Source organism: Schistocerca serialis, chromosome 7, assembly GCF_023864345.2.
Source record: "Schistocerca serialis cubense isolate TAMUIC-IGC-003099 chromosome 7, iqSchSeri2.2, whole genome shotgun sequence".
Classification (NCBI taxonomy): domain Eukaryota; kingdom Metazoa; phylum Arthropoda; class Insecta; order Orthoptera; family Acrididae; genus Schistocerca; species Schistocerca serialis.
The window spans coordinates 338,395,860-338,411,151 of NC_064644.1; the positions used below are offsets into that span (position 1 = coordinate 338,395,860).

The window sequence follows — 15,292 nt, forward strand, 5'->3', positions numbered from 1 at the left end:
GAAAAGTTTCCTCATGGGTCACTCCTATTTTGCCGAGGATTCCCTTGAAAAATTAAGCTGATTCCTATGTTACATTGTTGGTTTAGCTTACTTGAACTTAAGGCTTGTCTTTTTTTGGGTTCATAAACATTTTATCTGTTATTAATTTTATGTTGTAAGTTCATGTACTGATACGTTCCATGACCTTGGAGATCTGCTCCTCAATTTGGTCCTACGGAACTAGACGTGTAAAATATAAAAAAAAAAAAATTAAATTTTAATTCCCTCGCCAACGGCCACGAAATCCTGCGCAGTTACATTTGGTAGATCGGTTGCATATTACAAGTGTTCTTCCAGTAAAGTATGGTCTTCGGTTTGCCTTTTACCGGCACGCTCGTTGTCTTCCTGCGCGCCTTGCAGCTCGGAGTGTCTGGCGCTCCTTTCCAACCAGACGGTAGATGCGTCACTGTGAGGGCAGATGCCGTGCCACTCTGAGCTTTCCTGGGACGGCGCGCCACGTCGGAAAAAGAGTCTACAGTGAAACTTCCTGGCAGATTAAAATATTTGCCTAGGCAAAGGTCCCGAGTTCGAGTCTCGGTCGGGCACACAGTTTTAATCTGCCAGGAAGTTTCATATCAGCGCACACTCCGCTGCAGAGTGAAAATCTCATTCTGGAAACATCCCCCAGGCTGTGGCTAAGCCATGTCTCCGCAATATCCTTTCTTTCAGGAGTGCTAGTTCTGCAAGTTTCGCAGGAGAGCTTCTGTAAAGTTTGGAAGGTAGGAGACGAGGTACTGGCAGAAGTAAGGCTGTGAGTACCGGACGTGAGTCGTGCTTCGGTAGCTCAGTTGGTAGAGCACTTGCCCGCGGAAGGCAAAGGTCCCGAGTTCGAGTCTCGGTCGGGCACACAGTTTTAATCTGCCAGGAAGTTTCATATCAGCGCACACTCCGCTGCAGAGTGAAAATCTCATTCTAAAAGAGTCTACAGTTTGGAGTGCCAGTGTTTACAGCAGTTTGGGGCACATTAGGAGCCCGCTGTGGACTGCCACTGACAAGCTGTGGTATGGCGCCGGTGCATGGTGTGGTGCGCTGGCGGGGCTGACTCAAGGAGCTGCCGCGGGCGACGCCTGTGGACACGCAAGTCATTGGTGCGCAGGTGGTCGCTTCAGCTTGTGCCAGCGCCAAGGTCCACTGTGCGGCAGGCAAGCAACAGGTTCAATACCAGGTCTGGATGGCATGTCACCATTGCTTGCCTTGATATTCGGTGTGACTGGCAAAGGAGTGACAGAAGATGTCAGCCGCTGACTGAAACGAGCCCCTGGACAGCTATTGCCGGCCGGAATGGCCGAGCAGTTCTAGGCTCTACAGTCTGGAACCGCACGACCGCTGTGGACGCAGATTAGAATCCTGCCTCGGGCATAGGTGTTTGTGATGTCCTTAGGTTAGTTAGGTTTAAGTAGTTCTAAGTCCTAGAGGATTGATGACCACAGCAGTTAAGTCCAAAAGTGCTCAGAGCCATTTTTTTTGGACAGCTATTGCCTCGAACAGACTGTACAGGAAACCGCCGGGGAACCGAGCAGCGTGGTGAAGCAACAGTGTTTGGAGTGGCCAGCTCTACTCAGACAGAGTGGAGCTGGTTCGCGGTTAGAACTTCTTGTTGGTGTTTGGGAGAAGCCAGAGTGTCACAGTCAATAAGGACGGCGGGTTTTGGTTTGGTTTTCTTTTAGGGCGTAAAATCAACTAGCGTCCTTCTCGCCGACATCAGAACTGTAAAACATGAAGAGATGGAGAGGAGCTGAAAACGACTACACGTTAATCGCAATCGACGGAAGAGCAGACAACTAAAATCAGGGACGTGGAGAAAGGTCTGTAAAATCCACAGTAGAGAAACGGAGATGCTGAACTAAAAATTAAATGCCTTTCGCCATATTGCTACGACTGACAGAAAGTAAAACGCGGTCGACTGTCCGCGCGTCGTTCGTTAAAATGGCCGATAACTCAGATGGGAAAAGCAAAAGAGAACGTAAGTAGTTAAAAAAGGAGCATTCCGTCAGGAAATGGTGAACTGTCAAAGGTTGAGCGCAATGACCACAAAGTGGTGGGGAGCGCCATTTAACAAATGGCGAAGGCTAAAAAGACAGTGCCGGATACGCAACCTACCTCAAATGATGCCCTCATGGTGATAGGGCAGAGAGGGGGTGATCCAAGTCACTGGGAGAGGCTTAACAACCCAGAGCTTGTTCCAATGAAGGGAGGACCAGTGGTGACGCCAAAGTAACACCACTTGCTGACAGACGGCAACACAGAGATCATCGGAGGTACTGTAAGAACTAGCGGGCTGAGGTACGAAGACTGCAGCCCTGTCAGCAGCGTCAACGGCCTCGTTTCCTGTCAGAACGACGTGACCAGGAACTCAAATAAACATCACAGAGGTTCCATCAAGAATGAGCAAATGACAGCTTTCCTTGACCCTTTGCACCAAAGGATGGACGGTGTACAACATACAGAGGCTCTGCAGGACGCTGAGAGAGTCGGAGCAGACGATGCAATTTAAAATCCTTTATCGCCAGGTCTACTGCGTGGCCTGATACATGGCGAAGAGCTCTGCTGTAAATATAGAGCAGTGTTGCTGTAGCCCATACCGACAAATTTCGGAGCCAATGTTGGAGGCACAGCCGACACCACGGTCAGTCCGAGAGCCATCAGTGTGACCGAAGGCGGTAGAGCGAGACTGGAATTGAGTTTTTAGGAAGCGAATGAAGGCCAAGGTGAACACGGGAAGAGTGGTGGAGAGGTTGGTTACAGCAAGACAGTGCAGAGCACAAAGTGGTGCGTGCTTTCGTGGGTCATGTGTTAGTTATAAGCATTGACTGCAGCTAGGCATTTAGTTTACAGTGCTGTGGTCCTCACGTTGCGTCTGTTGTGATTGTAAAAGAGGCACTGTAAGAATTTTGTGATGTGAACTGCAGTTCTGCTCGACAAAGCATATTGTGTAAGAGAATGTAATATTTTCACTGCAAAATTTTATACACAGTGAGACCGTGGTTCCATGATTGTATAATAGTGGTAAGTTAATTTATACTGCATTCTTTTTCTTATGATCCATATTGTAATTAGTTCTGTATAGATGTGTTGTCTTTTGTGGCTGCTCTGACAGATGGTTAAGGTTGACAGTAGTAGACTGTAAATATCAGGGAGTTGATCTTTTATTTAGTATGCTCACTTGTAAAGTTAATTACAGGCTTAAACAAATTGTCATACTTAGTTGAAATCCGTTTGCGCAGTTTATCTGAGCCAAGTGAGTAATATATCGCTGCGTTTTAGAATAAGTTCGGTTAAATATTGTTGTTGCCTGTTTTACTTAAAAATTATTATAATTCTAAGTGGTCAAAAACTGTTTTGTTTCTGGTATCGGCCACATTAATTTACAAATCCAGAGAAAATTTCGAACAACGCTAGGTAACAATGGAGACTCAACAGTTCTACTAAAAGTCGCTTAGTATTTTGGTTCTGAGTGCAGTGACTACTAGTCTCAGATGGTGGATCACTCCGCAGGTAGAAAATTGGCCGCTCTGCTTTCATACACACAGTACTTGCTACTCAGCAACGCAGACGTCTAACACGCACAGCACAAGTTGCTCTTGACCTGCTCATAATTGAGCTACCATCAGGTAAAGTAATGCACTACAACACCATTAAAAATATTCCCCGTCAACACTCTACTTACCTCAAAGTCGTAACTACCACCCCGAAAAGTATACGTTAGATTTACATTACAATAATGGGCGTATCCTCATGCTCTCATCACAGTTCAATGAACAGCAAATCTGCCATTAGAACAAACATCAATACAGACATAAATAACTATGCTGTAATACATAGCATACGAAAACAAACATAATACAAAGGTTACAGAAGGGTAATACACAACCCACAAATCATCCTATCCACAGTGACATAGTACTACCAACAGACACACTTAACAAACAAAAATTCACATATTTGCCATCGGTCCACATGGGAAACCAATCAAACAAAATGAACGATGTACTACAAAACTATACTATAAAACTAGTGTTCAGAACCACCAACAGTCCAAACACGAAACTCCGTTCTGGAAGAACCAAATACCCTGATGCATACAAAATTACATGTGACAATTCCAACAAATTTTACATTGGACAAACAGGACGAAATTTTGACATCAGATGTAGAAAACTTGCCAGAGTTATTGATAATAGTCAATCCAGTCTCTTCAAGCATTTTAAGAACCAAAACCATAAAGTCGACAAAATCGGAACTGCACTTTCAATGTTAGACATAATACAAAAAGGACTCCCCATGAACGTACTGCGACACCTGGAAATTTACATATACATGAAAAATAATCCGCAACACGTATTAAGCGAATCGACATACTTCAAATATAAATATTACTTAAAATATTTAGTGACGCTTAGGAACACGACAGTGAATAGACAATAAATAATCGAACAATATAAAAAAATTATTTGCAACTCAAACAATACCGCTGACTACCTATAAAAGTATGGCATCATTGAGAACTGTTAACTAATTGTCAAATTATTACGAGACTTTATTTTACTATCATAAAACAGCGACAATTGGCAAACGGTTTCATCAGTGCTACAATACGAACGACTCGCCAAGCTAAACCTTGGTATATATGTACAATTAACTCCATACGGAAACATCTCAAAAGTAAGTGAAATTTACCAACTGTAATATTCGGAGGTGTATCTGACAATGCAGTATTGCCGAAATAGACCTATTGTACGAAATATAATGAGACTATTAACAGATAACTTGGAAGATGCAGTTTAAAATGAAATCACTATATCACTAAGTTCTTGTAAGAAAAACTCGGATGGATGAATAGTCTGCAAACCAAAACAGATTATCCAACTCAGTTCATGAATTCTGCAGCTATGAAAACAAGATGCTACGTTAATTCACCTTATCTCTTTACTTTGGGCTGAATATCGCGATTATCACAGCAGATTTACCTCTCTAAACAGCAGTGCACCTAATTCAGGCGTCTGTGTAGAATCAAACCGACACAGAGACAAGCGTCTGATGGGCGAAGTGATAGGCAGCCAATTAACATGAAAGCACTTCCACGAAGCATTTAGGTGGACATGGCACTTGTGGGACACGTTCCCTATCGCTAACACACGTTCATTTAGCCCTCCTCCTCTCCAGTCTGGAGAGCGATGAATGCAGTTTGGGGTCTTTGATGAGCAACGTTGAGGGGAGGACGATCGACGCACGAGACCAATCTCTTCCATCTGTCGTCCGGCATCAATATGGTATGCGTTTCTTACTTGTCACATCCATCAGAAAAATCCTTACGTTTATTTCAGAACGGTAATATAAATAGGAAAACTATCTGTTGTAATTTACTCCGCACATTATTTAACATATGAAAGAAAATAAGTTATAAACGGAATTAGGGAGGAAAAAGAGTTATATAAAAGACAAAAACGTCAAACGACATTATTTTTTGTAAGTTTCCATGCTTTCATGGCCGTTACCACTGAAGTTAAAATCTTGTTATTTATTAGGCCATGTCATATATCTTCTAAACGACCGACGATTCGTCCCCTCTGCTGGGATCTTCTTCAGGATCTTGTGGTGTCCACTGTTGATTGAACACAATCAGCCAACGGTGGACACCACAAGACCCTGGACTGCAAAACTGAACTGGGGCACAATCAGTCAAGAGTGGACATCACAATACCCTGAAGAAGATCCCACCAGAGTAGTCGAAACGTCGATCGTTTAGTAGAAATGTGACACGGCCTAATAACGCAGATGACTATAACGACACTCAGGTTGCTAATTTGCTACATCTGGTCATGTAGAGAAGAAACGTAAAAACGGATTCTTCTGCATATCCGTCCTTCTGATTGCAGCTTTCAATGACTTTGGACGTTCACTTATCTAACAAAACGGAACACCTGCATCCCCTTCGAAAGGACGGCTCCAGGTGTTCCATTTTAGTATATGAGTAAAAACGGATTTCGATTAGTTTACCTTTAAAAAGGAATACTTGCAAATGGGAACAAAGATTATGTAAGGGGAAATTTCAAGGTAGGTACGAAACAACAGAACGACAGTGTTACGTGGAATGAGATGTTCAATATTTCGAAGGCAGGTGAGTCACAGCAAAAGAACAAGCTGTGATTGGTCAAAGATTGGGTCCATACAGACGGTTGTCATATTGGTTAAGGGACACACGCAGTCTTTTGGAATACGAGTTGTTTGGCTTAGTGACTGAGCCTCATCGCTCAGTAGGATTACTGAAGTCAAAAGTGAAGTGGAAATTCTAAAAGGAAGAACTCTTGTTGTAATCTATATACGCATATTATATCTTCTTATAATAAAGTTCTATATCATCATAAACATATCCAGCTTTGGATCAGGCACCACTGCATGTTCTAGTTAGAAACAGACTACAATTGGTCTCTTCATTTCTTCTTCGCATATCCAACACTCTTTTAACTCCAGGTGTATATTTGTATATTAATTTAGGTGAGTAGCATGGAGGGCTGCATCAAACCAGTCTCAGGACTGAAGACCACAACAACAACAGTCGTTCATCTGGCATTCTTTGAATATGTTCGTGCCATTTCTTTCTGTATTCCTCTATTTCCTGGAGCATACTAACCATCAGCTGTACAATGGACTGATGACAATGAAAACTTGTGCCGGACCGGAATTCAAACCCTGATTTCTCGCTTATCGCGAGCGGTCACCTTATCATTTGGCTATTGGTTCACTACTCCCGGCCAGACCCAAACTTATATTTGTAGTCAACCATGCGTCTATGTAATGTAGCAGGGGTCCATGGTAGGAAGCATTTAAGAACTAAAATAATAGCGATAAACTGCTAGTCGTTCTACATTAAGACACAATAGAAAAAGTGAAATAAACGTACAGGACGGAATTATACTGTGTGAGAAGTAAATAACAACAGTCGGGCTTATAGATTTGTCTTTCTGGAAACAAGTAACAAAGTCTTAGAACACTTTCCACATGATACTAGCAGGTTACTAATGAGACAGTACGCTTAAGAATTAATGGAAGATACTATCATCATGATTACGATCATCATCATTATCATTTTCATCAACATTGACGTTCGTGAATAACATTCGAGGAACCTGTCCCAGCTTCATCTTCTTTGCTTAATCGTTTACAGGACTGACTTACGTGCCTTACTCCTTTGTGTATACGTTGAAAAACTCTTTTAGGATCTCTGCTTGACACATTCTGTTTACATGTTCCTTCCATTTCTGCCTGCATATGTCGATTTTTTCTGCCATTCCTCATATATGAAGCTCATTTCTAAGAGCTTTGTTTCTTAATCTGTTTACTAGTATACACCCTTTAACTGACCGGAGAATTATCATTTTCTGAAGTCTCCATTCGATTTATGTCTTCAGTGTTTTTGCTATCCATCCTCGGATCTTTAAAGTAGCAGTGGAACAACTAGTACCTTTTACGAGTTTCCGTTGCGTTCCTTCTGTAGATTTTGCATTTAATGTTCTTTTTGTTGTTCCACAGAAATCCTCGGATTTTACTGTTTTAATCCATAGATCTCTATCATGATCAAAATAAATGTAGCACCCCAGGAAGTTCAAATGAATTACTTGCTAGATTATTTTGTTCTGTATCACTCATTTTAATCGTACGTGATGTTTTCTTCAAAATGCTATTTCTTTTATCTTTTCTACAGATACCTTAAAATTTGGTTCAATATATAAACATCATTTATATACAAACTGAGTAGAATTAGGGGAAAAACTGCAACGTTGTTTATCTACTGGTTAGTAATAATGCCAATCTAACTGTTTCATGTTTTCATCACAAATTAGTTACAGCATATGAGCTTTCTGTGACCCAGAGCCATTTCATTCCATTCTCTTGAGGTACTGATCATAATTTATTCCTACACAATCTGTCAAACTCTTTGACGTATTCGACATAAGCTATATATTTCTTAGTATTAAATTTGTTTCTTTTATTCGTCAATATGTTCAAAGTGAATGTATTACTCATTGTTATTCGTCCAAATTTAATTCCACTCTCGTCTACAGTTAGAATTGTTTCGGCTGTGGATCGTAAACTTAGAGTAAAATTCGTTCCGTTTACTTAGAACCCAGCTGTTAAAGCACTCATTGCGCTGTAATTATTACTGTGATTTCGGTCTTCTTTCTTAAATACTGATCAGACAACTGCTGTTGACCAAATTTCCGGTATCTTTGCTTTCTCCCAGCATGTTGTTGTAGTTGTGGTCTTCAGTCCTGAAACTGGTTTGATGCAGCTCCCCATGCTACCCTATCCTGTGCAAGTTTCTTCATCTTCCAGTACCTACTGCAACCTACATCCTTCTTAATCTGCTTAGTGTATTCATCTCTTGGTCTCCCTCTACGATTTTTACCCTCCACGCTGCCCTCCAATGCTACATTTGTGATTCCTTGATGCCTCAGAACATGTCCTACCAAACGGTCCCTTCTTCTCGTCAAGTTGTGCCACAAACTCCTCTTCTCCCCAATTCTATTCAATAAATCCTCATTAGTTATGTGATCTACCCATATAATTTTCAGCATTCTTCTGTAGCACCACATTTCGAAAGCTTCTATTCTCTTCCTGTCCAAACTATTTATCGTCCATGTTTCACTTCCATACAAATATTTTCAGAAACGACTTCCTGACACTTAAACCTATGCTCGATGTTAACAAATTTCTCTTCTTCAGAAACGCTTTCCTTGCCATTGCCAGTCTACATTTTATATCTTCTCTACTTCAACCATCATCAGTTATTTTGCTCCCCAAATAGCAAAACTCCTTTACTACTTTAGGTGTCTCATTTCCTAATCTAATTCCCTCAGCATCGCCCGACTTAATTCGACTACATTCCATTATCCTCGTTTTGATTTTGTTGATGTTCATCTTACATCCTCCTTTCAAGACACTGTCCATTCCGTTCAACTGTTCTTCCAAATCCTTTGCTGTCTCTGACAGAATTACAATGTCATCAGCGAACCTAAAAGTTTTTATTTCTTCTTCATGGATTTTAATACCTACTCCGAATTTTTCTTTTGTTTCCTTTACTGCTTGCTCAGTATACAGATTGAGTAACACTAGGGAGAGGCTACAACCCTGTCTCACTCCATTCCCAACCACTGCTTCCCTTTCATGTCCCTCGACTCTTATAACTGCCAGCTGGTTTCTGTACAAATTGTAAATATCCTTTCGCTCCCTGTATTTTACCCCTGCCACCGTTAGAATTTGGAAGAGAGTATTCCAGTCAACATTGTCAAAAGCTTTCTCTAAGTCTACAAATGCTAGAAACGTAGGTTTGCCTTTTCTTAATCTTTCTTCTAAGATAAGTCGTAAGGTCAGTATTGCCTCACGTGTTCCAATATTTCTACGGAATCCAAACAGATCATCCCCGAGATCCACTTCTACCAGTTTTTCCATTCGTCTGTACAGAATTCGTGTTAGTATTTTGCAGCTGTGACTTATTAAACCGATAGTTCGGTAATTTTCTCATCTGTCAACACCTGCTTTCTTTGTGATTGGAATTATTATATTCTTCTTGAAGTCCACCAGATGGTGGAGTTTTGTCAGGACTGGCTCTCCCAAGGCCGTCAGTAGTTCTAATGGAATGTTGTCTACTCCCGGGGCCTTGTTTCGGCTCAGGTCTTTCAGTGCTCTGTCAAACTCTTCACGCAGTATCATATCTCCCATTTCATTCATCTACATTCTCTTCCATTTCTATAATATTGTCCTCAAGTACATCGCCCTTGTATAGACCCTCTATATACTCCTTCCATCTTTCTGCTTTCCCTTCTTTGGTTAGAACTGGGTTTCCATCTTAGGTTTTGATATTCATACAAGTGGTTCTCTGTTCTCTAAAGGTCTCTTTAATTTTCCTGTAGGCAGCTCTCTTACCCCTAGTGAGATCAGCCTCTACATCCTTACATTTGTCCTCTACCCATCCCTGCTTAGCCATTTTGCACTTCTTTTTGAGACGTTTGTATTCCTTTTCCTGCTTCATTTACTGCATTTTTATATTTTCTCCTTTCATCAATTAAATTCAATATTTCTTCTGTTACCCAAGGATTTCTACTAGCCCTCGTCTTTTTACCTACTTGATCATCTGCTGCCTTCACTACTTCATCCCTCAGAGCTACCCATTCTTCTACTACTGTACTTCTTTCCCCCACTGCTGTCAATTGTTCCCTTATGCTCTCCCTGAAACTCTGTACAACCTCTGGTGTAGTCAGCTTATCCAGCCAGGTCCCATCTCCTTAAATTCCCACCTTTTTGTAGTTTCTTCAATTTTAATCTGCAGTTCATAACCAATAGATTGTGGTCAGAGTCCACATCTGCCCCTGGAAATGTCTTACAATTTAAAACCTGGTTCCTAAATCTCTGTCTTACCATTATATAATCTATCTGAAATCTGTCAGTAACTCCAGGCTTCTTCCATGTATACAACCTTCTTTTATGAGTCTTGAACCAAGTGTTAGCTATCGTTAAGTTATGCTCTGTGCAAAATTCTACCAGGCGGCTTCCTCTTTCATTTCTCTCCCCCAATCCATATTCACCTACTATGTTTCCTTCTCTCCCTTTTCCTACACACGAATTCCAGTCACCCATCACTATTAAATTTTCGTCTCCCTTCACTATCTGAATAATTTCTTTTATCTCATCATACATTTCATCAATTTCTTCATTATCTGCAGAGCATATAAACTTGTACTACTGTAGTATGCGTGGGCTTCGTTTCTATCTTGGCCACAATAATGCGTTCACTATGCTGTTTGTAGTAGCTTACTCGCACACTTATTTTTTTATTCATTATTAAACCTACTCCTGCATTACCTCTATTTTATTTTGTATTTATAACCCTGTATTCACCTGACCAAAAGTCTTGTTCCTCCTGCCACCGAACTTCACCAATTCCCACTATATCTAACTTTAACCTATCCATTTCCCTTTTTAAATTCTCTAACCTACCTGCTCGATTAAGGGATCTGACATTCCACGCTCCGATACGTAGAATGCCAGTTTTCTTTCTCCTGATAACGACGTCCTCTTGAGTATTCTCCCCCCCCCCCCCCCCCGGAGATCCGAATGGGGGAATATTTTACCTCCGGAATATTTTACCCAAGAGGACGCCATCATCATTTAACCATACAGTAAAGCTGCATGCCCTCGGGAAAAATTATGGCTGTAGTTTCCACTTGCTTTCAGCTGTTCGCAGTACCAGCACAGCAAGGCCATTTTCGTTATTGTTACAAGGCCAGATCAGTCAATCCTCCAGACTGTTGCCCCTGCAACTACTGAAAAGGCTGCTGCCCCTCTTCAGGAACCATACGTTTGTCTGGCCTCTCAACAGATACCCCTCCGTTGAGGTTGCACCTACGGTACGGCCATCTGTATCGCTGAGGCACTCAAGCCTCCCCACCAACGGCAAGGTCCATGGTTCATGGGGGGGTTTGTATAAATCTTAGTTTACGACAGTCCAACTATATTTTAATAACAATCTGTTAATGCCATCTATGACAGCTGTCTTTCTATTGTTTCGTTGTTTCTATAGTTTCTTTTAATTCTGCTAATGTCAGTACATAAATCCTTTTCCCACCTTCACACGCTTCTGCTTGTTCCATTAACTTTTGATCATATCGCCACTTTTTGTTCCATATTCTTAATCTGAACCATGCATGTTCGCTCATATCTATTCCCTCACTCGGTGCACTTCTTTAGATTTCGTTACGCTGCTGCGGCTTCTCCGGCATCTCGGCAGCTGGCAGCGTTGCGACGCCCCGGGAGGGATTATAAGCGCTAGTGGCCCATTGTGAGTTGAATGTCACTGAAGGAGTCTATCAGAGCCTGAACCTCATAACTGTGGAAACTCGCACGTAACCTTTGGTTGGCGTATGTTTACTATGGGGAGCATGGGTATATGTACTGGAGGGTCGCCACTTCCCCCGGTCTTTGCGGTAGCGCGTCATACTTTGGAGTTCTTCTAGGTCTGTTTCTTGCTGCCGTGGTTGGTGGGCGAGGCCAAATACACAAACCTCTGTTCTCCTAGGTCAGGTGCAGGAATAAACTAATCTGTACTGAGTCGATCAACTTCTTGGGTCATGAGGCGAGCTCAGACCACTTAGTGTGTGTTGATTAACCCATGTGAGTTCGCCCCCTTGTTTGTCTTGAATTGTGTCCGGTTGCTCTGGTAAATAATTGCTTAAGTTTGTTGATTTGACAATGTTCCCTTTCTTATTTTAAAGGTAATATATAAGTCATACAATCTGCAATTTCGAAAGTATCTTTGAATGTATAAAACTGTTATTCGTATTAAGATTACTCCAATATTGATTTTCAAGATGCCAAAATAGTGCCTCTAGCTGAGTGCCTCTAACTACGATTTTCTAATGTTTATGAAGTTCAAATGTTTTCTTTGTAATAAGCTGGCCATGCGAATTCTCTGAAATATTTAAAAGAAAGTAATTTAAAGTTTTGATAACTTATCCCTTAAGGTTAATTGTTTGTCACTGTTTACGTTGAATTTGGCCTCAGTAGCAAATAATTGTTGCTTGTCACAGTTTTTCCTTAATTTTGACTCTGTGACAAGAAAAAGTATGTTGAAAATGATTAGCTTTTTAATATTCAGCACCTTACCACTGTCAGTAGTAGCACAGCATGGTTCTCTTAGTGTGTTGATGTTACAAATGAATTACAGATATTTAGTACGGACCGTTTGTTTAGTGTTGCATAGTGTACTGCTTGTTTAGTTGAGTTCAGGTGGCTATAAATGTAGAATTGGCTACGGACAGGCAAGCTGTGCTGCGGATGTCCTACCTGACTAAAAACAAAATCCTGTATGATATCGCAATTCGTGGTCTATCCTCAGAAGGCACCGCAGCTGACTTAATGCTTGTACAGTGGACTGAATTGCTGTCTGAACATTACGGCTAGTGACACTGGAGAGATAGGTCACGCCTGTGCCGTGTGCAGTAGCATGCTGTATGGTGCGCAGGCAAATACTGAGTTATTGAAGGGAGCTGTTCTTCAGGATTCAGGCGCATTTGAACACTTGTGCAGCCGTGTTCAGGATAACAGTGTAATGAATACCGATTCCAGACAAGTTCCTCTCACGGAAGAACTGCGCAGTAAAGTCGTTTAGTTACAACTTCATGCCTATTTGCTGAGTTGGCGCCGGCGGAGCGGTTCTAGGCGCTACAATCTGGAACCGCGCGACCTCTACGGTCGCAGGTTCGAATCCTGCCTCGGGCACGGATGTGTGTGATGTCCTTAGGCTAGCTAGATTTAAGTAGTTCTAAGTTCTAGGGGACTGATGACCTCAGCAGTTAAGTTCCATAGTGCTCAGAGCCATTTGAACTTTTTTTTTTTTTTTTTTTTTTTTTTTTTTTTTTTTTTTTTTTTTTTTGATTGATTATCGACACGAGTAGTGCGATTGTAGATCTTTCGTGGTTGATAGTTCGTTTGTAAAATCAGTCCATAGTTCTCGAAAATAACCATTCAGTTGTATATGACAGTATTTTTCCGTTAACTCTTGATCAATCGAGCGGAACTGTGGCTGAGGTCCTTCATGAAGGCGAGCGATTGGTCGACTTCCATAAAAATTGCTGGAGAAAAATTGACCAAGTAGAACTGAAAATGAGTTGGTCAATCAACATTTATATTGTGTTCAAAAGCATAGTGTACTGAGGATGTTGAGGTAACTATGACCGCTCTTTGCCTTAGGGTTACTGAACTGGAGACAGTAAATAGTACTTTAGAAAGTATGCCTGCAGAGGAGTGATCACCTTTACTTATATGGCAGATCCCTTTGTCGAGTTACGTAAACTAGTGGTGAGTATACAAAATTTTCGATTTAGTGATGAAAGGATCAGCATTCATGAATGTGTGTTGGAACCTTTTGCAGCTAATAACACGCCCCATGATAATAAGTTAATACTGGTGGCGTGTAACAGGAGGCATTCCTCTTCCCAAATTAAAGAACTTCTAAATTACAACTATAGCTAATTTTATTCACAATTAACTTTTTACGATCCTGAGACAAACATATCTTACACCACTGGATAGCAGCGCACGGTAAGAAATAATAACGTAAAGTCCGTTCCTAGCTTATGTTTACCATCCTTTTGTGCCACCTTACGTTATGAGCCAATATGAACTTTACTTGACTTGGATCGTAAAGTCTTTTGCTCTGTTATCAGTGGTCTCAGCACCTTCACATTTGTGAACTTCCTCCTTTACAAGGAGTAACCAAGCAATGTTGTGTGCTCAAAGGCAAGTTGTTGTTTACATTAGCCAAAATCAGTGTTATTTTAGTGATTCGCGGACTTTCAGGGTTGATGAGTTTTACTATTGTCAAGGCTCTGTCGATGATTTTTTTTAAAAGAAAACAGGATGCGTTAGATAACACAAGTAGAAAGTTATTTTTTAAGTTTCAACGTAACAGAAGGCATTTTCTGTTAGGCCCCAAGAACATGGAAGGGACGTAAGATGTTAAAGAGAAATTTTCCCCTTCTACATCTACATCTACATACATACTTCGCAATCCACCATACGGTGCGTGGCGGAAGGTACCTCGTACCGCAACTAGCATCTTCTCTCCCTGTTCCACTCCCAAACAGATCGAGGGAATAATGACTGCCTATATGCCTCTGTACGAGCCCTAATCTCTCTTATCTTATCTTTGTGGTATTTACGCGAAATGTAAGTTAGCGGCAGTAAAATTGTACATTTAAAGTGGGTACAAAATTCAGTTCACCGATCAACTCTCTGTTCCCCCATCCGCCTGTCAATTGTATCCTCGTAGAACAAAAGGCTACGTAAGATTATAGATCAGCTTTTGGCGGACAGTGTGGATCAGGCCGTAAATGCTACCGAACGCCTCTCACTCAAATTTTGGTATTAGATTCGGTTGCACTACATGACCTCTATAACTGATTTAGCTGGTTTCCGAGAGTATTTTACCACTCCCGATTTTAATCCTGCCTATCATCAGGTACCATCGGCTGAGGAGTCAAAACCTCTCCCTGTATTTTCTACTGAATATAATCATGTCCTGTTTGGGATGGCCACTGGGAAGGCTGTGTTGTGTTTTCAGGATTCTGTGCTAGGTGAGCTCAAATTTAAGTATATTCATAATTATCCCAATGATTTTGTAATGTACAGTAAGACCTTCGTTTAGCATCTTAATCGTTTACATCAGGTCTTGTGCCATTTATGCAGAGACTTCCAA

The 15,292-nt window shown here is 41.3% G+C and overlaps 1 non-coding gene across 1 annotated transcript; it reads left to right on the forward strand.

The window, feature by feature from the left end:
* Nucleotides 1–811: 811 nt before the first annotated feature.
* Nucleotides 812–886, forward strand: Trnap-cgg (transfer RNA proline (anticodon CGG)). The gene has a single exon. It is a non-coding gene; the product is annotated as a tRNA-Pro (tRNA).
* Nucleotides 887–15,292: the final 14,406 nt, after the last annotated feature.